At 43.9% G+C, this 27,313-nt stretch overlaps 1 protein-coding gene across 3 annotated transcripts in view; it reads right to left on the bottom strand.

The window, feature by feature from the left end:
• Positions 1-27,313, bottom strand: part of LOC148525431 (chemerin-like receptor 1) — a 136,297-nt gene that overhangs the window by 44,643 nt on the left and 64,341 nt on the right. Inside the window, exon 1 of one of the 3 annotated variants that reach the window (XM_088470956.1) lies at positions 21,539-21,559. The exons of the other annotated variants lie outside the window; for them this stretch is intronic. The gene's annotated coding sequence lies outside the window, so the exon portion shown is untranslated. Of the gene's footprint in view, positions 1-21,538; positions 21,560-27,313 lie in introns of those variants that run through there. 3 annotated transcript variants of the gene reach the window in all.

The following is a 27,313-nucleotide window of genomic DNA, read 5'->3' on the forward strand; positions in this document are numbered from 1 at the left end:
CACGTACACAAGGTGGGTGGGTCCAATCAGGGTCATTGAGGGGAGCCCGGGTGTCAGTGATGTTGATGTGTGCTGGCCCGCCAGCTAATTACAGCTGTTGCACTGGTAGGCAGTCGTGGAGAGACAGCACCGCCAGATGCGAGGCAATGAGAACTCATGGACCAGCAGCAAAGCAGTGGCAGCTCCTGATTGGCTACCGGTCCACGAGCTCCGATTGACTTGCAATCAGTGTCAGATTGAAATTGCACCTGTGCTATCTGTCCATGTCTGCCATTGCCTGCCAGTGCGCCAACTGTAATTAGCTAGTGGCCCAGCCCCAAATCCATACTTGCTGCCTGCTGATGGCACACAGGGGAAGGCAAGAGTCTCCTGGAGGGACATGGGAGGTGAATTGCTGGGCAGGCATAATGTCTTAGGGGCGCTACTTTTGTGTGGAACAATGTGTGATATGGGGCACTACTACTGTGTGCCAAATCTGTAAAGGGCATTACTGTGTGGTATAATGTGTAAGGGGCATTGCTGTGCAGTGTATAGGGCTTTACTGTGTGGCAAAATGTATAAAGAGCACTACTATTGTGTGGCATTATGTGTACATGGGATACTACTGTGTGGCATAACCTGAATGGACTCTGGGCCTGATTCAGACCTGCTCGCGAGCGCTGAGCGCTCGAAAGCGGGTCGATGTTGCCCAAGTGCGCATGCGCACGACAGAGGCGGCTCCGTTGTGCACATGCTCGAGACCCGAATAACGACGGCCAAGCCGTCATTATGGGTCTCGCACCAAAGGGGGCGTGCTGTCGATGGTGATTGACAGCACGCCCCCTTTGGTGGGCGTGCCGGGGGTGTGGCTGCCCAGACGGAGGTGTTCCCATGGGAACGCCTGCCATCTGAGGCCGGCCCCACTGACATCACTAGTGATGTCAGTGGGAGTGCTTTTGGCTCTGATAGAGCCAAAAGCACTCCAGGGCTTGCGGCAGCGAGACCCTACCGCAAGGGTCTCGTCGCAAGCCCGATGGTCGCGATGGTCTTGACCATCGTGACCATCATTTTGGCCACTCGTTATAGCTGTGGGTGGTCACCCACAGCTATGCGAGCGGCCAGGAGGCTGCTCCAAAAAGTAGGAGGGACGGCCCTGATTCAGAGCGAGCGCTCTGTCAGAGCGTCCGGCTCCGAATCAGGGCCTCTGTGTGGCATAACATGATTGGGGAAAATGTAAGTGTTTTTTTTTTTTTTTACCTCTGGGGGGGCCTTTTAGGATTTTGCTATGTGTCCCACAAAGTTCTGGTTACGCCCTTGCATGCAAACACAGAGGCTCTAGATTTAATATGAACTTGCATGCATCATCAAGTTTGCTTAAACTGAGGTTAAAATTATACTTTTGTAGCTTTCTCACAGGTTTTTGGCAGACTGCTAATTTCCACTGGAGTCAGCCCCAGAGCCTGTGTCATTTAAGAGTGTCCCTATTTTTAAGGACTGTGTGACAGTATGTGACTCTGAAGAAGTTCAAACCTAATCAAAAACCTAATCCTAATCGACCTACACCACCCTGCCAAACTTGGTGGAGCTAGGGCCAAAACTCTGGCCATGCAAAAGGGACACAAAGATGGACAGACAGACAGGCAGACATGCTTTCTTGCTTATTATATAGATGATGTAGATGTTTTGAGAGCGAGAGAGAGATAGGATGAGAGAAAGAGAGAGGTTAAGAGAAATGTACATCAAGATGTATCAAGCAGTGAAAAGAGTGGACCAGTGGAGACGTTGCCCATAGCAACCAACCCTCTTTGAGGTATCGGTTATCAAGTACAGTCTATAAAATTATAGGTAAAGCTAATTAGTTGCTATGGGCAATGTCTCTTCTGGCCAACTTCTCCATTATTTTCACTGATTAATACATCTCCCCCCATAGATGGAGAGTGAGAGAGAGAAGGAGACGGAAGGGAGTAAAAGTGATATAGACAGAGTAGAGATAAATAGAAAAATGGAGATTGACCCGTACTCCATTTAAATCAGATATCCCAATTACTAAGGCGAACAGTCACTTCCCTTATCTGGTGGTGCAGATTTCTAACAACCCACATTTACTTTATGATTTCAGTTTTACTGCTGTTATTGGGTCAATTTCTTTGGCATTGGAAGGTTGGAAGAAACTGATGCATTCATACACAGGAAGAGCAAATCTGATCAAGATGGTTTATTTTCCAAAAATAATGTATCCAGTACACGTTCTACCATTTCTAATTTCCAACAGAGATGCCCAACAACTTAACTATGTTTTCAGGAGATTCGTGTGGAATGGGAAGGGGCCTCGTATTGGCCTAAATAAATTGCAGCAGCTTAGATGACAAGGAGGTATTAATTTCCCTAATGTGCAGGTGTATTCTTATGCAGCATATCTCAGATATGTTAAAGACTGGTTTTTAAACGTGACTTGTACGCAAACACCTCGCTTGAAGAGGAGTTTTTGGAAACAGGTGGTCTTATTAGTTTCTTTCACGCCCATGATCAGGAAATCCCACTCAAAGAAAACCCCTTACTTTGGTTTACTAGAAAAACATGGCACATTGTTAGACATAAATTCGCTTTGAGCGCCCATAAAACGTTATATCTTCCCTTTCTGGCAAATCCTGATTTCCAGCGAGGATATGCTTCGTACCCATTCACACTTTGGCGAGTACTGGAAATTGATAATATTGATTAATTAACACAAAGAGAAGAGGGGAGGCCACTCACATTCCAGGAGGCCAGGGACAAATATCCTGTGCTGACGAGACATCCACTTGCATTTTGGCAAGCTAAACATTATGTCGAGGCTACAGTGCGGAGCTTTTCGGCTCTTGACTGGGATAATTCCTTAGACAATACTTTACGCTCACAGTCGCTAGACACAAAAGCTATCTCCCAAATGTATAATCTTTTACACCCAGTCTTCATACCTGACAAGTCCATGGTGAATTACACTAAGTTTGTGTCCCAGATTCCAGCATTGCATGTTGAAGACCTAAATTGATCCTACGACAAAGCCTGTACATTAATTTTCTACTCATCTTACACTACTATGTTCCTGAATATTTTGCATAGATCCTATATCTCACCTCATAAAAGCTTAATGATGGGACTATCACAGACTTCAAACTGTTATAGATGTGGTTCTCCTGCAGCTGACATCTTTCACTGTATGTGGTCTTGCCCTATAATATGTGGGTTCTGGATACAGGTACAAACACACGTGACTAGACATCTGATTAATTTTGTTCCACTGACGCCTGAATGGGCTATATTTGGGGTTCTTCCTGACCATGTTCGTACATCAGCGGGAGGTAAACGTCTATTATTAGAAATAAGCGCAGCAGCTTGTAAAACAATCCTACACACTTGGATAGATTCACAGCCACCACCAATAGCTCTTTTCAAGGCAAAATTACATCACCTCTTTAGAATGAGTTGGGTGGAGGTGATGTTGGAAAAAGAAATCAAGATAGAACGATTTCTTGGTATGTGGGAGAGCTATGTGGATACTCTCTCAGGAGCTCTACGTCTCCAGCTCCATAGAACAATGCAGAATTGTTCATGGTATATGTTGCAATGTGCGGCGGGTGATCCTCCAATTAGACTAGATCCCTGATTTGTTTCCTTATGGAGGAGTTTCTTTCAAGTGTTTGGCGAGGGGGGGGGGGGCACGGGCAGCCCATCCGTTTTTCTTTTCATTAAAATATCCTGACACATGGTTCTGAACAGGAAATTTTCGTATATCTTTATTGTACAATGTTATACCAAATCCCACAGATACTTTTGTGATTATATTACACTAAATAATTACAGTAATTTGTATACGACCTTGAAAGATTCAGATAATATATATATATTATTTTTTTTAATATGTATAAGCTATAATATTCAACCAATTTGGTAGAGTTGTGTTTTGTCCTGATTGTAATTTTAATGTTCAATGCTTTGAATGACAATAAAAAATGAATTTTCAAAAATAAAAATAGAGATTGAGAGTTCTTTCAAATACCACTGGAAATAACGGGACCACATCTACGGTTCAAAATACTTTCAGCAATGACAAGAGTTAAGGACCTAAATTAAAATTTTCATACAAGTCAATGCAAGGCTTTCAATACAATGACTTCTGTGCACAGTGGCGTCCCTCTCCACTGTGACACCCGGTGCAGGGAGGGATCCCATGAGTGCGTCGCCACCGAAAAGGGAGCATGGCCTCATGGACGGGGCGTGGCCTTGCTAACAGGTTCGTGAGCTTGCAACCTCCCTCACTGTGGCCCTCATTCAGAGCCGCTCGTAAGCGGGCGCTCGTTCGTTATGAGCGATGTTCGCTCATCTGCGCATGCGTACAGATGGTAATACGCATGCGCGAACCAGTCAGTGCGGCCGAAAATCGTTTGTTCGCTAAATAGCGAATGCCTGCTATTTTGAGTGACAGGAGGAGGCATATGTGGGTGGTAACAGGGGAAGGTGCTTGAAAACGGGGAGTGGAATTCAGAACGCAGGCGTGCTTAAAGGTCAAAACGGGCGTTTTAAGGGTGTGCATATTTAATACTGGAGCGTCATCGACCACGTCACTTGGTTGTTTAATAGTCAGAACTGCTCGCAAGATAGCGGTAGGAAAAACCAACCACAAGAATAGCGAGCAGTTCATACGCTGTTCGATGTACTCGATTAATCTAATAAATATCCGAGTTATGTGACACATGACGTATGGTGCGGGCGGCCAGGGGGCGTATTTTTCAAAATTACGACCGCAAGTTTTGTTCGCTTGTTCAGACATAGAGGCGTGAACAGACCGCAAAGAGCGAACGGTTCATTTGAATAGCCAGCCCCTTTTTTGTGAACGAACGACCGCAAATAGCGTCCGGCTCTGAATGAGCTCCTGTGACAGGAGCCGAGTGCGGCACTTAATGCTACAGTGCAGCACCCAGCTCCAGTCACTGAGGGACAGTCAGCACCGTGGTGTCACCCCTTGGCGGGTGACACCCAGGTGCTGCCTGCACCCTTTGCAACCCCTTTGTGATGCCACTGCCTGTACATCCCTCTGTATTATTCAGTGGATCATCAATTAGAACTTGTGTTAATGTTTTAGATGTTGAAAAAAATAGTTTTTGCTCAGGACAGTCTTTTCTTTCTGCAAAGTAAGTGCATATGGAAGCTGATGTAGCGCTGGACACAACTAACGTCTAAACACACATCCAACTTTACATCGGCCCCCTCTGTCTGCGTCTACAGGATATTTCTGTCTCCGTTTACAGTATGTCAGCTACTACCGCACAAGGGGATATCCCCATTTCATGTGCCCAGTACATAAATGAGTCACGTACTGTATGTGTGTGTCAGGAAGATTTGTTTTTAGAATAAGCACAGTTTAGCTTTCTTCTGTTTCTATAAGTTGAAGGCTTTATTTGCTTCTAGATCCTCTAACTGCTTACATTGCAGTAATCATGAAATGGCCCATGCTTTTCAATGGCGTCCAAGTGCCGTAAATTGGATGAGGGATAATATGTTTGTTTTTTTTCTGAACAGAATCTCAGTTAGAATATGATCAATAAGTGACCACACTCTTCACTTTGAATAGATATTAATTTATAGAGTTGACTGTTTCAAATAATTGATTCATATAATTGTTAAGCGCTACTGCTGAACACTAGATGATCCCTAGAAGACACATACAGGGCAATTCAATTTGTAGCAAAAAGTCAGTTTTTGCGTTAACTTCGCTCGGAGGACGTCATTTTCGCAGGTTTGAGTTTTACACCGTATTCAATTTGAAAACTTTCCGACGGTGCGAAAAGTCTAATGCATTTGACCCTGCGAAAAAGTATCACCTAGGAATGGGTGGCAATAAAAAGTGCAGAATTGAGGTTTTGGGGTGCAACATTTCGGGAACCACCCTGCAGCCTTCAGACAGTCCCCTAAAGGTAATCTGTGTCAAATTTTTTTTTTAAAAAGTCCAAAGGACACCCCAAAAAATTAGTTTGAAAAAGTGGGTGAAAAAATTAAATGTTGGTGTACAAAGTTAAAAACTAGCGAACTTGACTCAGGGGGGTCCACAAGTATGCCCCAGGTGTTTTTTTGCTTGCAGGTTCTTGCGGCAGGTGGATTTTTCACGATTTTTGAAACTTCACTTTAGCAACTTTTAAATATGCTCACCCCCATTTTCAAGTACCCCAAATTTGCTGGGACTAGTTATTTTCTGCAAAAAAACCCACCTAAATACTATTCTGCATCAGGTCATGAAAAACGCTATTTAGCAGCTATTGAGCCCATTTAAAAACCCAAAATACCTTCAGCAAGCCAAATCGGGGGGGTACCATGGAGAACCCCCATGTCAGAGCATCATTTTGGGGGTGTCAGGCTGATTTCCCCAAAAAACAGCAACGTTTTCGCTGATTTCACTTCCGCCGGGTGCTGTTTTCGACGATTTCAAATTGAATACGGGTAAAATCGGGGGCGCGCACGATACTTTTTCGCCGGCAAAAGCTCCGATGTGCGGCGAAAACTTCGCCACGCAGAGACGGCGAAGTTAACATTTCAAATTGAATTCCCCTCATAGAAGTCCTCACCTATAGCTATCTGCATTTCTTGTAGAGTGCTATTTGCCCACATGTACTTGGAATCCATGACTTCTAGCTCAGTACAGTAGGGACTTAGCGAAATGTCAGCTAGTGAAGGAAACAGGCAGCAGGTGAACATGTCTTAGTAAACATAGCCGGTGATCAGGACAGGTAGCAGTGTACAGTACTTCTAGTAACATAGTAAGGGGTCAGGTCAAGGCAGAGACCAACAAGAAAAAGCAGGGGGAAAAGCACAGCGTGCATTGCCCACGCCAAAAAGATCTTATCACGGGCAGGTATTCTCTGCACTACCATTTAAATACCCCCTGTTCAATTAGTGTGCTTCACTGGAGTAAGCCCCATCAGCATGAATAGTATTGCGTTCATGTGACCACCTGGAGGCTAGACATAGACAGTAGGTTCCTGGTTGTCAAGCAGCTTGCAGCCAGCACATAGGAGAAGATGGTGGTGGTGCCCTGCTTACAAGCTGCAGTTTCTAACACTAAGAGCACCCATGTAGGTTTACAAACCTTGTTATAGGTTATCCATACAGTTTGAAATGTAAAAGCCAAGGGTGAGTCTTGGCAGTAATCTTCACAGCTCCATGTATTAGTGCCCTAGTCTTCTCTAAGTCAGGGGTGGGGAACCTTTTTTCTGCCGAGGGCCATTTTGATATATATAACATTATTTGCAGGCCATGCCCCCCTCCGTGTGAAATCGAACGCGGGCGGGGCTACAATCGCCGGTGATTACAGCAATGCCCGGAGCATCCTGAGGATGCCCCAGGGAGCTGTAAGAGCATCAGTGTAACCACCTGAAGCATTCTATGAATGCTCCAGGGGGCACTGCTGCATTGATTTTGGCTGCAGTGTGTCATTTTAGGCACCCTGCTAGCCAGATGAGGCTAGCAGAAAAAAGCTCTGAGGCCAAGACCAAATGATTCTGCGGGCATTATACGGCCCCCGGGCCTGAGGCTCTCCATCCCTCCTCTAAGTGATCCACTCCTCTACTTCCTGGCAAAATGTATTTAAATCTATAAATTATTTGGCAATCAGCTGACAAAACAAATCTTATTAAAGTAAGCTTTACTTGTGCCCTCCAAGACTAGTGGTTGTTCAAGTTGAAGGTCTGATGGCAAGGGACCGCAAACTCATCATTGCAACCCACCATGCTTGGCATAGTGCCGTGATTCACTGAATTATGTCATATGGGGCAAACTATGATGGCGTGTTTCAATGCAAAATACTTCATCACAGCCATGCCAAATTCACTGGAAAAGTACACGGGATCCAGGAGGGTTGTCTACTCTCCAGAAATTGCAGCCAGAGCTGGCCCTTGGCATAGGCAAACTAAGCAATTGCCTTGGGCATTTGGAATGCCCAGGGGCATTCAAGCCCCACTGGGGCCGGTAAGGTGTGGGGCAGGCACGGGGGGGGGGGGTACTTGCTGCCTGCAGTGTCTCTAGCAGCTGCTGCTGCGCAGTGGGCCTGGTTCAGAGCCAAACGCTCTGACTAGAGCGCTCGCTCTGAATCAGGCCCGGCCTACCTCAATTTGGAGCGGCCTCTTGGACGCTCGCATAGCTGTGGGTTACCACCCACAGCTATAGCGAGCGTCCATGATGATGGTCGCGATGGTCAAGACCATCGCGACCATCGCGCTTGCGACGAGACCCTGCGGTAGGGTCTCGCTGCCGCAAGCCCTATAGTGATTTTGGCTCTATCCCTATCCCATGAGAACGCCTCCGTCTGGCAGCCACGCCCCTGGCAAGCCCACCAAAGGGGGCGTGCTGTCACTCACCATCGACAGCACGCCCCCTTTGGTGCGAGACCCCGAGTGACGGATTCCCCGTCGCTCGCCGGGTCTCGCGCATGTGCACGACGGAGCTCCCTCCGTTGTGCGCATGCGCACTTAGGCACCATCGACCCGCTTGCGAGTGTACAGCGCTCGCGAGCGGGTCAGAATCAGGCCCAGTGTAAACGATCGGCGCTCAGCAACAAACAGTGAGTTGGCAAAGGCAGAACAGCCTGTGGAGGTTTGCATGGTGCACCTGGACGGTGGTTAGAGGTTGTCCCTGGGGCAGCCTGAGCTGGAAAAAATGGGTCTACCGCCGCGGCTTGCTGAGTCGAGCGGCTCTGAAGGCTGCGCTCAGGTGAAGTAAGTCTAGAACTGGGTGAGGGCCAGGGTGCTGTGGTGCTCACTGCTGGGAGAGGTGTGCTATGCTGGAATAGGGGAGCTGGGTGAGGGGTGCTGTGATCTGTGCTCTGCTAGGAGAGGGGTGCTCTGATCTGTGCCGGGAGAGGGGTGCTGGGTGAGGGGTGCTTTGATCAGTGCTGGGAGCATAGCACAATGGGGGAAGGAGCCACAGTACAGTGAGACCATACCCCTTTTATGGGGCCACACCCCTTTTCAGGATCCCACTGGAGGGGGAACCACCCTAAATCTTGCCTAGGGCACTAATTTGGCTAGGGCCGGCTCTGATTGCAATGGTCACAGAATTTCTTGGAGAATAGGCTAGTATGAATTCAACACATCAATTAAACATGTAAGAACATTATGTTAGGTTTTGAGAACAGTATGATATAGTATTTTGCGCAAAAGTTGCAAACAGTAGTAGCAGAAAAAGTACATAAAGTATCTAACATCAAGTTAAAAAATTCACTGTATTTGTCCTTCAGAAAACAAACTGCTCACTTAGACAAAATGTTCTAAATACAGGTTCAAAGTCAAGAAGTTCAGAAGAAACAGGAAATTATAATTGTTAATGTTATTATATATATATCATCTAAATGATCCATGATGAAAGCAATCCTTTCATATCTTACGGATGTTTGGCTACAATTTTCAAAACATCTGGTAATATAAGGAATCCTCTGGGTAAAACTAATCATAAATGTCGTAGTAGTACCAGGTTATTTCCCGTTTCCACAGGCTAATTTTAGTGTATTTTCTCTTTTTCTTCTGGAACCTCAATGTTTTTATTGCAGTTTCTCATGGAGGACAGATCATTGACAAATATGTTGTTGATTACCTTTCTAAATTGTATGGGGAAATATGCCTGAAAAAAAGACTTTAAGGACTCGATTTCAGGCTATAATCAAGAAAAGCAATTTAAAGACTCTGGGCCTGAGTTAACTGATTGTGTATTTTTGTACAGCATATGCTCAGGAACTGAGTGTAACTAAGCTTGGATAAAACTGAATTGTAAGTAATTTAATTGCATCTGCCCTTGCAATTGGGCTGTAATGGGAAGGGATGGGATTTTGACATGACATCTGCTGGCCTCTGTCAGAAAGCTGAAGATAAATTTCACCTTCCAAAATGATACCAACCCAAGTAACTCATTCGCGTCTTCCAAGGAATGGCTGCAAAAAAGAAAGATCGAATTCTTGAATGGCCCAGTCATAGCCCAAATCCATACCCCACTCTAATCCTGTAGAATGACCTAAAGAATACTGTACATAGTTGATTCCCTCACCATTCATGGGCCTGGAACTTCTCGTGTTGAAGACTGTGATACAACTGCAAAGTCCAGGTGTGTGTGAATTGGAGAGAGACTTATTCAATGGGACTAACTGCTACAACAAAAGAAAAATGTGCTTCCATAATGAAGTTCTATATTTTACTTCTTTTTCCCAATTTTTGTCTTGTTGCCACTTGCGGTTTGTTATTTGCAAGCTCACATTAAAGGTGAAAAAAGGTCTAAAATACTTTATATTAATTTTGGGCTTTACATTACAAGACAACAGCAATTTCGATCAGCCTGTATATACTTTTATATCTGCTGTTGTTTCTGTAAGGTTAAGACTTTATTTTACTCTACAGCAGTCAACTTAGATATTGCTATCTGTTTTTATGTAGATAAACCTATCTATCTCTCTGTTTTTATTGTATCCATAAAATGGCACAAGATTTGCATTAACATTTGAGTGTAGTAAAAGATTCTGTTAATCAGGTGTGCTAGTTATGAATTTTTTTTTAAACTTCGAGTAATAATGATTAATTATTAGTAAAAATTTCTGATGGCAGGAACCAGTACTATCTATGAAAGCTGCAACTGCACCCTAGGGATCAACTCTGTACATACTGGGCGTCTTTTGGGTCTTTTGCCGGTCGTCCAACAGTGACTTTATGCAAATGCTGCTACAATGTTCTTCCCTGGTGTCCATCTGTGCGTATGATTGTGTAAAGATCGAGAGGCCCAATTTTAGCATCCATAGAAGTTTCAATACCGATTGGTGTGTCTTTAGATTTCACCATCGATTGCACTAGCCATATAGTGCGTTTTCGAATATTCTATGCTGCTTGGGACCATCTGTGCTGGTCCGTGTCACTGAATGTCTCTCTGCCATTTCATCTTGGATGTCATCTCGCCACCTCAAACTTAATATATCCAAAACAGAATTAATTATATTTCCACCAGCCAATAGCAGTTACCAACCTGATATCTCTATTACTGTTGACAACTCGACAATCTACCCCACCCCACAAGCTCGCTGCCTAGGTGTGATCCTTGACTCTGAACTGTCTTTTGTTCCCCACATTCAATCTGTCTCTAAATCCTGTTACATACATCTAAGAAACATAGCCAAAATTCGACCATATCTTACGCAAGACACTGCAAAAACTCTTATACACGCACTCATAATTTCCCGCATTGACTATTGCAATAGTCTCCTTATTGGTCTTCCCAAAAACAGGCTCTCCCCACTACAATCCATTTTGAATGCAGCTGCGAGGTTGATCTTTCTCACCAAACGTTCAGTGTCTGCTGATCCACTCTATCAGTCCCTCCATTGGCTGCCGGTCTTCTACCGTATTCAATTTAAAATACTTAAACTCACACATAAAGCTATTAACCAAACCACACCAACATACATCTCTTCACTTATCTCAAAATATCTTCCAACCCGACATCTCCGTTCTGCACAAGATCTGCATCTCTCATCCCCGCGCATTACTTGTTCCCATGTACGGTTACAGGACTTTTTTCGGGCTGCACCCACCCTGTGGAATGCCCGCCCACGCACAATAAGACTTTCCACTAGTTTCCAAACATTCAAGCGTTCTCTTAAAACTCACCTCTTTAGACAAGCTTATCAGATTCCAGGACCGCCCACATAACCTTTTATAGCTCCCTATCTAACTCTCTTCTTATAGTAAACACCTATCACTTCTTCTCTGTCTTCAATTTAACATCCTCCTAACCCTAGGCCAACTTTCCAGTGTGATTGGATTATACAGCCCACCAAGAACATCTGCTATCGGGCTGGACCAATTTGCAATATGTAGCACCTATCCTTGTGTATCAACACCTATTTCCCTATAGATTGTAAGCTTGCGAGCAGGGCCCTCTTACCCTTATGTATGTCATGTATGTATGTCTTTTACAACCCAGTATAATGATAATCTTGATTCAAATTGTAAAGCGCAACGGAATATATAGCGCTATATAAGAAACTGTTAATAAATAATAAATAAAATAAATAATAATTGGGAAAATCCCTTCAAAATTGGGATTATTTGGAATTATGCACCAGTAATTTAATTCATCCACCATACTATTATTTTGTTTCACCTGTCCACAATCTTTCACTAGTGCCTACAAGTATTATTTTGTACTTACTCTACCAAAATGACCCAACCCTTTAGAATACTCTGTCTAGAATACATAAGGGGAAATTATTACTGAATCTCCAATATGTATAGAATATCCTGTATTTTCAAATGTTTGTAGCTAAAACAAGTCATGTTTTTTCCCTTCTGCTGAGACAATTAACATTGTTTCCACCTTTATCATTTGTATCGGCACATAGAGAATACAGTATCGGAGGAATCTATCTTTCTCTGTCTCTCCATAGATTGCCCAAACACATTTTTTGTGCTATTATTCTTCTTACACCAATTTAAATGTCAAAATAATATTTTTAGCCGCTAGTAAAATGAAAAATTGGCTATAAACCAAATCAGTTGGTTAAAAATATCTAGTAATCTCTGAGTTTTTGACAAAACTTTTAAAGGGTCAACTTCAGGAATTCTGCTTTTTATGAAAAAAAAAATACTATACAATATGTGTGGCCAAAAACTCTATTCTTCCCGCTGTGCATGAGTATAACAGTATGTAAAGGTACCTTGGTTAGTGGGGGCTTTAAAACTGTACCGAGCCCTGTCATTGGTTGTCTGCACTTTAGAGTAATCTAATACAAAATAATTCTAAACAACAACTCCATGAAGAAACTGTCCCTATATACATCTCTTTACTTTATCACAATATTTCATAACTCAAGGCCTGATTCAGCAAAGAACGCACAGATGCAGACGCACGCACCCGGCCGCTGCGAGAATATGCTAATGAATGCATATGCACGGCAATCGCAGCAGAATAAGCACTCGCCCAGCACTACATAATACCACCCACTTCCCTTTACTTGCATCCTCTATCTCTGGCAAGACAGCGGAAACATCATTAACATCGAGAACTTCAGACTCATACGCACAATAGTGGTTGACCTGACCCTCCCGCAGACCTAGCGAGATTTCCTGTGTGCAACTAGACCTAGGGCTTGATTATGCACTACCCTGAAATGCCATCCAAATGCACAGGCACGCCTGCGTTTGCCAGACCACTCCCCCATCACCACCCACAAATGACACTTCCTGTCAATCAAATGTCCCTGGGGCTGCGGACTCCATGCGTACACATACTCTATCGCACTGGCCAGTTCGCACACTGCGATGCTTATGCATGTTCAGAGGAAAACCATCGACCAATTGCGTGTGTCTGCATCCATGCGTTCCTTGCTGAATCAGGCCCTCAGGCACTCCACTTTTATACCCATTACTAACTCATGGCTGTAGGACTTTGTTTAAGCTACACCAACACTGTGGAATTTCCCACCCAGCTTTCTTCAAGCCTTAAAGCGTACCTTGAAAACCTGCAACTTTAGGCAAGCTTACCTTCTAAATTCTGTTACCCAGAGCTGACTTGACTAAAATTAAATCTGTGGGTTTTAATCTCCTGTATCAATCTCCAATGTTCCTATTCAGTGTCAGTTTGTGGACACCACCCTCTTACTATTATGTCTGTTTAATAACTACTTCTTTATATATATATATATATATATATATTAATTTTCATCCCCATTCCTCCCTTTGTATGGGATGCAGTCAGGAGGCCTACGGTCAAATCCCGGCAAGGTGCTAATAACAGGCGTCGAAATCCCAACGCCTATCTACGCTGGGAGTCCGACGCCCGGCATACCGAACGAAGGTAAGCTGGGTGCGGACAGCCGCGCGGGGGGAGGAGAGTTAGGTTTTAGAGCTCCCGGGGGGACTTAGGGTTAGGCACCCCCCGGGAGTGTTAGGTTTAGGCTAGGGGAAGAAGGTTAGGCACCCCAGGGGGAAGTTAGGGTTAGGCACCCCCCCGGGAGACTTAGGTTTATGCTGCGGGAAGGGAGGGTTAGGTTTAGGCACTTAGAGGGGGGTTAGGGATAGGCACTAGGGAGGGAGGTAAGGGTTAGGCACCCCTAAAGAGGGTTTGGGTTAGGGGGTGGAGTAGGGTTAGTTAGTTGGAGCTGTCGGGATCTTCACTGCTGCCGGTCTTCCGGCATCAGGATTTGAACCACCGGACCTATACCGATCCCCCTTGTACAGTAGTACAATAAGCAAATGAAATATTACTGTACTAACAGTTTTTAAGTTGTATGTTTTCCGTGAATGTTTTGACTTTGCGATTTGTTGCTTAAACATCCTAACAGCTGTTTGTTAGCAATTTATTGAGCAGATTAACATATTATGGGGTCCATGTAAATTATCGGGGTCCGGGCAGCCCCAAATAATTAAGTATCCAGCTCATTGTGAGTAGCAGTGGTGGATACATATTCACCGGTGCAATTCAACATTGCTCCGATGCGGAGACAGCTGACCCCTAAAAATAGCAAATGCTCCTGCAGTCAAAAAATAATTTTTTGGAGCCTGATGAATTTAGGTCCCTGGACAGTGGACAGATCGGGGCTGTAAGGTAAGTAGTGATGTCTCCTGCATTATCTTTATAATGAATAGCCATGATCCTTACATTTCTACAAAAGTAGGTGAAAATTTTAATTTTCACAAGCTTTTGCTGAAATTAAGTGATGATAAATGGACCCCTAAAGCTTGTATTAAAGCTTGTATAGTGAAAATAAAGGACACTCAGTAATCACCACATCCCAGAAATGCACAAACGCAAAAACACAATCATGCATTGTGGGCGGAATCCACTGTACGATTGCTATCAAAACAAAAACGAAAGGACATTTAAGTGATCCTTGCAATAATAACAAATCACCCGGGAAGGTGTAGTGCTACCCCCGTTAGGGTGTTTCATACTTCAGTCAGGATGAGTGCACCCAAAATAAATCAAATGCACCCAAACTGGTTGACCTGCCGATCAGGGGTGTAACTATACCTACGGGGGCCCCATAGCAAAAATTTCACAGGCCCCTCTCTCAGCCCACGGCCCCCCCTCTCAGCCTACCACCCCCGCTCTTGTCCCGTGGACCCCCCTTAGCCTGAGGCCCCCCCCGCACCCTCCTCACTCCCCGACTTACCTGATCCATGGTCGTGCTGTGCAGGGCAGGCGCACCTTCTCTCCTGGTCGGCTCCATCTCAAAGACTGTTGCTGGGAGAGCCATTGGGGAGAGCCGAACTGGGAAGACGTGACCACGGAGTGGGGGGCGCGACACACGGAGCAGGTAAGTTGAGTAGAGGGGAGTGAGGAGAGTGATGGTGGAGTGAGGAGGGTGCGGAGGGAAGAGCCGCCGACAGAGGCCTGGCACCGTAGGTGCAGGGTGAGGGCAGGGCCTCGGGTTGATCTGGGCCCCATAGCAACCGCACCCCCTGCACCCACGGTAGTTACGCCACTGCTGCCGATCTTTCCTCGCAGTCAGTCAATAGCCATCAACCAATCAAAACCAGAACTAAAGGGTGGGAGGGAGGGCAAATTCTTCACAAAGAATACTAAAACCATGTGACCTAAACCTGGAAAACTTAACTATAACCACACACCCAAACAACCTAACTGGCTAACATTAGCCTCACACAATCCAGCGTATAACCTTGTGGTTTAACCCATGCCAGGCAAATTATTATAATTACAATACTGGTAAGTTTTGCTAAGCGTACCATACAGTATTGTTCATTTGTCAAAATTATCACTCTCCATTTGTTCATTCCATTCATTCTACTTGCTCTGTATTTATTAACAGTGCATGTTGTTCATCTTCTGATTATATACATACTTCTCCTTTTTACTATACTCTTTACAGAAAATGGTAATTTTTGTTTTAAAGCTGGTTGAAAAACCATTGTTTCCTGTTGCATTGTATTCTCGTGTCTAGCAACCAACCAGTAACCATCACTACGCTGTCCTTGCTGGTCTTATCTCAGAACTCATGCCCAAATCCTAAGCATGCTGATAGCAGAGGGTATAACCAGCCACACTTTTATGTACAGACATAGTTTATAAAATCAGCTTTTAAAATAATGTCATTGAACAGCAAAGAGAATATTGCTAAATGAAAAGTGAAGACCAGAAAAGGGGAAATAAATAACATATTGCAGCAATTTAGCTAGGTTTGTATTGAAATAGGAAATGCTCTTTATAAACCACAATTTCATTTCCAATTTCAGTGTATTAGTGTGCGGTTTAGACGTCAAGGTTATTAACTTCTCAGTGTGCCTGGTGTTTGAAGAATAATAACATACTTTATCCAAAAGTAGGTGAACTTTGCAAGTCCCATATAGTACAGCTTATCCATTTAGCTTAAAAAGGGGCTGAATTTCCACATTTTGGTCTTCAGTGGTAGACTGTATTATAAAAGCGGGGGTACATATTCTGTGCTCCAGCAATTCGTTTACAATGTGTGTATGTTGACAAAGGTTTGCATAGCTAGACGATGGATGGTTTCTGTCATGCCCTCTTTCTCAGAGTGGGTGGCCCTGGTTAACTCAACTCATAATAGGTGGGAGATGTGATAAAGTGGAGAGTGATAAACTACAAGCCACTCAGCTCCTAACTATCATGATACAGGCTGTTTAAAAAATGATAGTTAGGAGCTGATTGGTTGGTAGTTTATTACTTTCCTATTTATCACTTTCCAGAGCTTAGTACATCTGCCCCTATGAGAGATTTTTATATGATAGCAGAAAGTGTCTTCCGAAATTGAAAAAATATGTTAAAGATGGCGGGTGTCTCCATATGCTTTGGAATCGAGTCACTCTAGCCTTAGTTGCCTGTAAGCGTCCAAACATTATTAGCTAGGCTATGACGTATTGCACAATTACTGTCTGTATTTACATAAAAATTTGTAATATATCTGTGTCACTGTCAAAGTTATAGTCTCCAGAACCGTGCAGTATCCAGCTCTACAGACTGTATTATAGCATGTCTTTATATATTTTCTTATTGAAAGTGCATTATAATAATGATGTGCAATTATATGTCAAAAATAAATGTTTCTGTATGTTTATAAAATTTTAATAAAAATAATCCATTTTAAAAAGTGGGTAAAAAAATAAATAAAATAACAATTTTAACCTTTCGATACTGTAACTTATAGAGACCGTATTGATTAAAGTGGATGGTCCCATGACATGTACACAAATGCTAAGTGCAAGACTATATGACAAGGAAATATCAGAAACAAATCTCCCTGGCCAGGGTGTGTGGTGCTGGGGCCCACAGTGGTTAGCTGGTGAACTACAATTCACTGAATTCCTATACATGAGGACTGATGGTATCAATGGAGATAAATACATCTGCAAAGCACCAACCTACAATCTTCAGTCTTAGGGGTAAATTTACTAATGTGAGAGTTTTTAGAAGTGGAGATGTTGCCTATAGCAGCCAATCAGATTCTACTTAACATTTAGCTATCACCTTCTAGAAGATAATAGCTAGAATCTGATTGGTTGCTATGGGCAACATCTCTGCTTCTAAAAACCTGCACTTTAGTAAATATACCCCTTAGTATTATCAGTACTTAAAGATCACCCCATTTGGCAATATCAGGTTGCACTCTCCCTAATATTGTTGGGGTGATCATGGAGGTCACACAAAGCCTATGAGTTGGAAGACAGATGGTTGGCTTTATATTTGATCATCTGATGTATTCACAGCCACCATCGGGCAATGGTGCGTGTTGGCCCAATGTGTATTATTTATAGCCACAAGGTTTCCAAATGGGACATTATTACATTGAGACTTGGCAAAGCTCCTGGAATACCCTTCTCTCTTACCATTGACATTTCACAGGAGCTTATGTAAAGGTTTCCAGCCCCCGGCTACATATTAGCTTCCCCCAACACAACTTGCTCTGCTGGCGCAGGTCTACAAACAACCTTCCCAGGTATTTTCACAAGCTTTGTGATGCTGAATGTTTAATTAAGACTTCAGCATCTTCATATGTGTTTTCTGTTTCGCCAGAGGGGCTTTCTGTGTTGATTTCAGCAGCGGCTGCATCTTTTGGCGGTCGCGTGTCTGTGACTTTACGAAAATGCTGTTACAATGCCCTTCCCTGGTGTAACTTCTGCGCATATGAATGTGCAAGGGTTGATGCGCACAGAGCTGCAAAGAGCCAGGCTGGGCCTGGATGAAGGGGGCGTGACCAAATTGCTGGAGGCGTGGCCACATCCCCTTACGAAAAAAAAAACATTGTTGCATAGCCCCTCAGCCCAGCGCATTTCCAGGGAGGAGGGCGCAATCACAGGCAAAGGAGACTGCTGTTGCAGCAGCAAGCAGTCTCCCTTTGCAGCCCAGCTGACAGGGAGGAGGGGGGCGGCGTTGGACTCGGGCCCCTACCGGGCCCCTCCAGCAAGCCCGGGCCCGGGTAGTTAGTACCCGCTCCCCCCCATCTATAGATGCTGTAATATTGCTTGGTGCATGTTTAGAAGCCACCAATGATCGCACCATCAAAACTTGTACCAACCTTATGGCTGGTGCGGGTTCTCCGTCTGACCACTCCCTCCTACGTCAGGTGCTGTGCGTCTGTGTATGCAGCCACATACACTGACACGCCCACGACTGAATGAAGAGGATGGTGGTGCAGCACCTGAAGGGGCATATATACAAAGTGAAGTGTGGAAGTTAGAGGACCATTACTGTATATTCTACAAAAAGCCAAAACACAACTATATTTGTTATGTGCAGTATGAGGTGGGCAGAAAGGTCAAATAAGCCCTGTTCCCTTTAAGCTCCTTGCCAGTGTTTGAACCCCAAGTGAAGTGACTGCCTACATTGTAGCCAATTCCTACCTTTAGAACCTCCTTTATTTAAAATATACATTAGGAAATTCACTTCTGTGCTCAATGTACTAAGATGTTTGAGATGAAGATCACAAAAGTGAGAGAATAAAGATTTATATGAGCATTTCAGAAAAATAAACTCTGGAACTTTAATCTCAGGTTCTCTTGTCAAAAATATGTTTTATATTTTGCACCTCAATCTTAATAGGATTTATTGGTAACACCTGTTGCACATCTTTCATCTCTTTCAGAACATGACACATCTGTACATCTGCTTTTAGGGATATTTCACACAAACATGTTCAGCTTAAGATCTTTCTTATATATCTGCAATATTACATCACTATACTATGGTTGTCTGATCTCCTGGAATGTCCTGGAGACTGTTAATTAGGACGAGATCACTTGCAGTCCGGTAAGCAGGGCCAGAAATAGAAATCTTGGGGCCCGGCACGCTTATATCTCTGGGGCCCCAACCCCCCTCCCAATGCCCTGTCCTTGACCTCTCCTCCAAACACACATGCCAGGTGCACACTTGTACACACACAATTACTATAGATAGAGAAATACACACACATCCACTCACACACATGTACGTACGTACGTACGTACGTACGTACGTACGTACACACACATATATACACATATACACAGTCACACACACACATATATACACACATATATACACACATGCCAGGTGCACACTTGTACACACACAATTACTATAGATAGAGAAATACACACACATCCACTCACACACATGTACGTACGTACGTACGTACGTACGTACGTACGTACACACACATATATACACATATACACAGTCACACACACACATATATACACACATATATACACACATGCCAGGTGCACACTTGTACACACACAATTATTATAGATAGAGAAATACACACACATGCACTCACACACATGTACGTACGTACACACATATATACACACACAATATATACACACATATATACACACACACATACACACACACATATATACACACACACATATATACACACATATATATGTTAAAAGTTACAATAACATAGTCACTTGCCTTCATGCTGAGACTTGGCTTTGTCCCTACTCCCTACTCTTTTCAGCTCGGCCACTAAGGAGGAGGAGTGTGTATGGGGGAGGGGTCAGGGGTGCAGCGAAGGGGGGGTGTCACAGGGGGTGGGGCGGGGATACCAGGAGGGGGTTTGGAGGTGCCGCGAAGGGGGGTGGGTAGTCGAGGGGTGCCGTAAGAGGGAAGTTGGACAACAGAGCATGATGGGAGAGGAACAGGAAGTAAGCAGGAGGAGGAGGAGGAGCACCGGCCCCTGCGTGTCACAATGTGAGCCAGTGTTTGACTTGGGAAGGGGGGGAAGGTTGTCGGTGATTGGGGCTATGGCTGCTGTAAGCACAGCAGCTGTTTAAAAAGTTTTAATAGGTGCTGCAGCCCATTTTTTCTGTTCCTGATACTTGCGGCCCCTCTGATCCTCGGGGCCCGGTTTGGGTGTCCCCTTTTGTCCACCCTTATTGCCGGGCCTTCCAGTGAGAAAAGGTAAGTCCTCTATATGGGGTAAATTTACTAAATGAGAGTTTTTAGGAGTGAGTTTTAAAAGTGATGTTGCCCATAGCAACCTATCATATTCTACTTATTTAACTAGCACCTTCTAGAAGATAATAGCCATAATCTTATTGGTTGCTATGGGCAACATCACTTTTAAAATCTCTTCTAAAAGCTCTCACTTTAGTAAATTTACCCCTAAAAATGCATTCCTGACTGTAATGAAGACGGGGACATGCATTGATTTAAATAAATTGCATTTACAGTCTATGCCCATCTTATTTAACACTCAAGGGCCACATTTAGTGCCAAAACAAGGCCATAAAATGGGCTTTAAAAAAACAGACACATTTTGCGCAGTTTGCAGAATAATTTTTAGGTTGACTGTATTATTTGTTTTAGAGTATTTGGCAGAAGTATACCCCGGGACTTGTTACATACTTTTGTTTACTGTATGAATCTACTCTATCTATACTTTTCACACCTACAAAGCCCTCCTCTCCCATTCACATCTCTGACCTTATCTCTCTTCACACTCCCATCCACCCTCTTCTCTCCGCTAATGAATGCCGCCTCTCCTGCCAAATGATTAAGGGGTCTATTTACTAAGCAGTGTTAGGAGAAGTGAAAAGTGATAAGGTGCCAGCCAATCAGCTCTCAACTGTCATTTTTCAAACACAGCCTGTGATATGGCAGTTAGGAGCTGATTGGCTGGCACCTTATCACTTTTCACTTCTCCTAACATTGCTTAGTAAATAGACCCCTAATGCTTCCCATGACCGCCTCCAAGATTTTCTACGTGCTGCTCTCTACCTTTGGAATTCTCTACCTCTCCCTGTCAGACTTTCCACCTCTCTGCAAAGCTTCAAACGGGCTCTCGAGACTCACTTCAAAGCCTTTGATCTCTCATCCTATCACTTTGTCCCATACTCACTATCTACCCCATCTGTGTCACCCCTGCCTGTCTACCCCTACCATTTAGAATGTAAGCTCTCACGTGCAGGTCCCTCTTCCACCATGAGTATTTCCTTCCCTTACTATTACCTTATGCACCTAACCCTTGACTGCTCCCATCATACAACTTATTTTGAGGGTTATGACTACAATTGCAGCAATGTTTATATACCATGTACTTGTCCTGCCTTGTCTTGTGCTGTAAGTCACTGCTCTCTTGTTCTGCTTAATTTCCCCATCTTCGTTTGCAGACATACATTCCCACGGCTCAATCCCTTCCACATTTCATTATCATCACCTGCAGATACAGTAGTAAGCTTCATTAACTCTCACTTTCCATCCCATACCCTACGGATGCTCACCCCATCCAAACGCCTTTGTGTATACTCAACAGGTCATAAAGGTAACATCTCTGTCTGTTTTGGCCCCAACTCCTCCACCAGGAACCCCATAACCAATAGAGAAGTTGCTCGTAGCCACCAATCAACTTCGAGGTAGCATTTATCAAGTACTGTACATTCTATAAAATGTTAAGTAGAAGTTGGTTGGTTGGCAAAACTAAAGCTGCATACACACGTAAAGATTTTCTGTCCAACCATCCAACTAGTTGATTGGTTGGAATAAAAATCTGGTGACGTATGGGAGTACATGAGGATCAGCAATTTGCTCCTAAATGCCAGAAAACAGATGAAAATGGTCGTCAGACAAGTTTGTTAAATGTTTGACCTAAATAATTTGTTCAAACAACAGTTTTTGTCCATTTTCCGGCGTTTCGGAGCAAATTGCTGATTGTCATTTGCTTTCGTAATTTACCAGATTTTCATTCCAACCAATCAACTAGTTGGATGGTTGGATAGAAAATCTTTACCTGTGTACCCAGCTTAAGATCTCTTCATATTTTCTATATATAAAAAAAACCCTGTACATTTTATCTACAAATGTTTTTTGGTGTTCAATTCACAACTGCTGTGTTCCAAGAATATTTGATTTCATAATGGATGGGACTCATGTGTGAGAACTACTCTGCTAGGACTGGATAGTGCTGGATGCCGCATTGCATTTTGCAAAAAACCCAGACACGTCAGTGCCGTGTGTTAGTGCTGAACATGACTCTTTCATCACAGCGCCGAACAGGTATTTCAAGGGGCAATCAAATGAGCAACATGAAAGAGGGAGACGTGCTTGATGTATTTATAGAGTTATTTATTGCCTCTGAAATGAAGTGGAACAAAGTCATTGTAAATATAAACACTAAAGCTTGGGATAGATGCTGCAGTTACTTCTCTTTTCTTTTAATAAAAAAACTTCTAAAATGACTATGGATGTAATTTTCAGCAAATGCAGAAGTCTCACAGGAATTTGGCAAAAATAGACCACTTATACAGTACGGATGGAGGTACAGAACTCCCCCCTTTCTGCAGCTACCTTGATCCAGATGAGGATGTGCTCAGTCCAGCCTGTGTACTAGAAGCACAAGGAGGAATATCTGTAAAAGCCTCTCAACAGATAAATTGAAGCTTAATGGAACATATTACATATTTATTAATATTTTGAAAAATAACCACTGACCCCTTGTCTCCTCTACCAGGATTGAGGTACAGTAGCTCATCCACCACATTGTTGGAATGCTGAGTCCTGGTTTGGTTCTACTGTCATCAGTGCCCTGCTACTGGCTGCCAGCCGAATGGTTCCTATTGGTTACTGTAGCCGCAAGTGTCATCAAACCAGGAGGCTAGTTAAAATTAGGGATGTGCAGGCTCGGATAGGTTCGAGTTTGCACGTTGAGTTCGGATTTTTCCCTCCAAAAAAACGGAACTCAGAAAGAGGCTAAACGTCACCTTACATGGACGAACATCATCATTCCTGGACAAAAGTCCAGGAATGATGATGTTCGTCCATGTAAGGTGACGTTTAGCCTCTTTCTGAGGCTAAAACCAAAACACAGAAGAATCCAGATCCTAAAGCAAAACCAAAACACGGGGGTCAGCGAACATAGAATTAACTAGAGATGTGTTGGTTTGGTTTTATTTTAATTTTTTTGCCAAATTAGCACAAGTTAAGATTAGTTCGGATTTATCCAAAACACGTGAGAGCCAGATAGCTAATATGATGCCGTTTTTGAGATCTGAACGTAATCGAGTAAAACCGAACCAGCCCATCTTTAGAAATAACAAGGCTTTAAAAGCAGAAGAAGAAACCCCGTCTCTGGGCGAAAACAGACATTTTCCCCAAAACGAGGACTTCTCTTCATATAGTAAATATGCTGTCAGCTCTAATTGGCAGCAGGTTGCCCTATGTTGATAATTGTTATAATTCCGATTGTTTAAATGATGTTCAGTCCAATTAATATTATAGTAATGTGAATTGCAAAAACATTGCCCTCTCCAAATGTGATATACATAGTTAACAGAAATAATAATAATAATAATAATACGCTCATTACAAAAATACAGAAAAAAAAAATAAAAAATTAAAGCTCCACATTCTGTATATGACAATATCATTACCTTAAATACATTATATATGCTATTTTACATCAGTACTGTACATGGGCGTATTAAGAGATAAGGGCCAGGTTTGCAGTCTCCGTCCAGGCCCCCTCCTCTCTAGCCGGTGGCACAAGCGAGTAGTCCTGGTGCTGTGCCAGAGTGTACTGTGCATGTGCAGGTCTCTGGGGAAATGTTGCAGCGGCCTTTTTCCCTTCAATTGTTCTACTGCACATGTGCAAATTGCTGGTATAATGGCTGTTGCGCCATCTTTCTGGTAATTTATGTAGCGCTGCTACTGCTGCCGCAGGACGAGAGAGAGGGATGTATTAATGAACAGAGTGTGCTGTGCATCGCCCACCGTGCACCCATTCAGGGCCGGATTATAGGGGGGGCGACAGGGGCGGTCGTCCCGGGGCCCCCACACCTAAAGGGCCCCCACACAGCAGCAGCAGCTGCACAAGAGCAGGCACCGTTATTAAGCCCCGCCCACCTCGTGGCAAAATGGCGCGATTCGCGGGTCAATCGGCTGGAGGCGGAGCCAGTATGATGCTTTTACCATTACAATTGTCATTTGGCTCCGCCCCTTTCCGATTGACCCGCGAATCACGGCCAAAGCCGCGAGGGGGCGGAGCTTAATAACATGGTGCCTTCCTGCCAGGTCCACTCTCCATCCACAACACACTGTGCAGATGGTGCAAGGTAAGTGTGTGTGTGTGTGACATGTGTGTGTATGTATGTATGTATGTTAGGGTGTAATGTACAGTATGTGTGGTGTATATATGTGTTTTTCTGTGTGACTATGTATGTATGTGTGTGTAAGTATATAAATATGTGTGTGGTGTATGTGTATATATAAATATATACAATTATATTGATAGGGGCCCCCACAAAGTTGTTGCCCCAGGGCCATACATGAAGCCTCCCGCTCCCCCGCAGAACTAATGAACTCTCCAGCATCCCCCACAGCCCCGTCTGAAATCCGGACTGCGCATGCGCGAGTCCGGATGTGACAGGAGCAGGACCTGACAGAAGCATGCACCGCGGGGTTGTGCGTCGGCCGCCTCGCCCAGCAAGCTGGAGTGCAGAGCCTCCTGTATCACTGACACTGACCAGGCAGAGACGAGAGTTCTCTCCTGCTTCAGCGGGGAAAGCGGCAGCTACAGCAGTGGAGTTTTCTCCTTCTCCCCCCTGCCTGAGCAAGGTAAGGAAGTAATAGTAAATAGTAGTGCTCAGGGGGTGCGTGTGTGCCCTGTAATGGGAGCTGCGCTGCGGACAGAGGGATAACCGGGCAGGGGAGGGATGGGCAGGAGAGCAGGATATTGCAGCAATAGCAGCGGGATTAAGGGGGGGGGGGGGGGTAACTGCCCCGGCCACCCGCTATCTGCCCCCAGCCCTTGATTCTACAGTTTAGAAGCTAAACAGTGGAGAGAGGGAGAACTCCGATCAGGGGGCGGGGCTACATGGCAGGGGGCGGAGCTACATGGCACCGTACATACAAGCAGCATGAGGGACTGAGGAGAGGATCTTCAGACAGTGTACACACTACACAGTGTAAGGTAGTAACAGGGAGGGGGGACACTGTGTATAAGTGTGTGATTATATGTAAATATGGGTGACAGTATGTATATACATGTGTGTGACTGTACAGTACATATGTATGTATACTTGTTTGTAACAGTATGTATGTGTGTGACTGTGTGCATATGTGTGCGACTGCCTCTCCCCCCCCCCCCATGCCAGAGGTTACCTCACCTTGCAGGAGTCCTTGCTGTCAGCTCTTATTCCCCCACATACCGGGGGTCACGTCACCCAGCAGGAGGCAGTGGTGGCAGCTGTGACTATTATCCTGCTTGTGCCCATGTTACACTTTTTCAGCAAAATATACTGGGGACAGCTGCCAGCTCTCTCCTGCAACCCCTATGCCCCCCTCCCCACCAATGCTAGGGGTCCCCTTACCTTGCAGAAGGCATTGCTGGCACTGTACCCCCTTTTACACTGTTACACCAAATACTACTAAGATCAGCTACCAGCATTCTACTGCCCCTCCCTGTACCTTGCCCAATGCTGCTCTTAGTAATACTCATACTTGCCAACTCTAACTGATTGTCAGGGAGACTGAAATAGTAGCAATCTCCCTGTCTCCCTGAAGAGGCTAGTAATCTCCCTGATTGCACCTTACCCCCATTATTTGGGTTCGTTTAAATTTGTATGTAAATCACTTTTATGACACGCCTCTCAGATGTAGCAGTACACGCCCACTTTATCGCCGTGCTTACAGGTGTTGCTTTCACAATCTCCCTAAAATACTTTTTCAAAAGTAGGCAAGTATGCCCAGGGCCCCCTCAAACCTTAATCCGGCCCTGCACCCATTATAGATGCACTAATGGTACTATAATATTAACTTTTACTGACTGGTCTTTGGGAAATTTAAATGGCATTTTCTGTTCTCAGCCCAAAATATATCTCTCATTACTTGTACTCTTTTCTGTCTTAAAATGTTTTAAAATGTCTTTTCTGTCTTAAAATGTCAGTGAGACTCCCTGAAATAGCAGCAATCTCCCTGTCTCCCTGAAGAGTCTAATAATCTCCCTGATTGCACCTTACCCACATTTTGAAGCTGTTATTTAAAAAAAACCCCAGAGATTAATGCATTCAAAATTTCAAATGTGATCATTAGTATAATTTCCCTGCATTGGTTATAGGGCACAGTGATCCCTATGGCTACATGCAATTTTTCTGAAAAGTATCACTGTGTTTTCATCAACAAGTATATATTACTTACATTTGGATGTAAGTCAATTTTATGGCGCGTCTCTCAGATGTAGCAGGACACGCCCACTTTAACACCGCACTCATAGGTGTTACTTTCACAATCTCCCTGAAATGCTTTTTCAAAAGTAGGCACGTGTGAGTTAAACCAACAAACAACACTTGTGGCAGTCTATGACAATTATTACAAAACCTTATATTAGTAGAAGATCAGCTTATCCCTAACAAGCAGTACTCGTAACTGCATATTACTCAGTCATTTCACCTTTTTAGTAATAGCTGTAATTCTATGTCAGGCTGTGTTTTAGGCTTTTTTCTAGTATTAAAAGTTATTATTTTCTGCCAAATTACATCTTTATGTTGCATAACATATTACATTGGGGATTACACTTCCCCGGCCCAAATACAAATTATCCCAACAGAAACTGGCAAACATAATATAAAATGAAATGGGAGTTTTTTTTTCGTTTGTTTTGTTTTTTTTTAGGAGCAATTTGAGTCACATTAGTAAAGATTGAATCACGGGGGTTTCATGGGAGAATTATTTTTGTAATTTTTTTGCAGCACAATCGTGTGTTTACAGGAGTTTGCATGTGCCCATCTTTGGTATCTTATATAAGATATTAATACTTCTTGCTAACTACTTACTTGTTCATGTGAAATGAAGCCTGCGCAATATTATAATATGT

Source organism: Taudactylus pleione, unplaced genomic scaffold (genome assembly GCF_031769625.1).
Source record: "Taudactylus pleione unplaced genomic scaffold, aTauple2 ptg000108l, whole genome shotgun sequence".
Taxonomy (NCBI): Eukaryota; Metazoa; Chordata; class Amphibia; order Anura; family Myobatrachidae; genus Taudactylus; species Taudactylus pleione.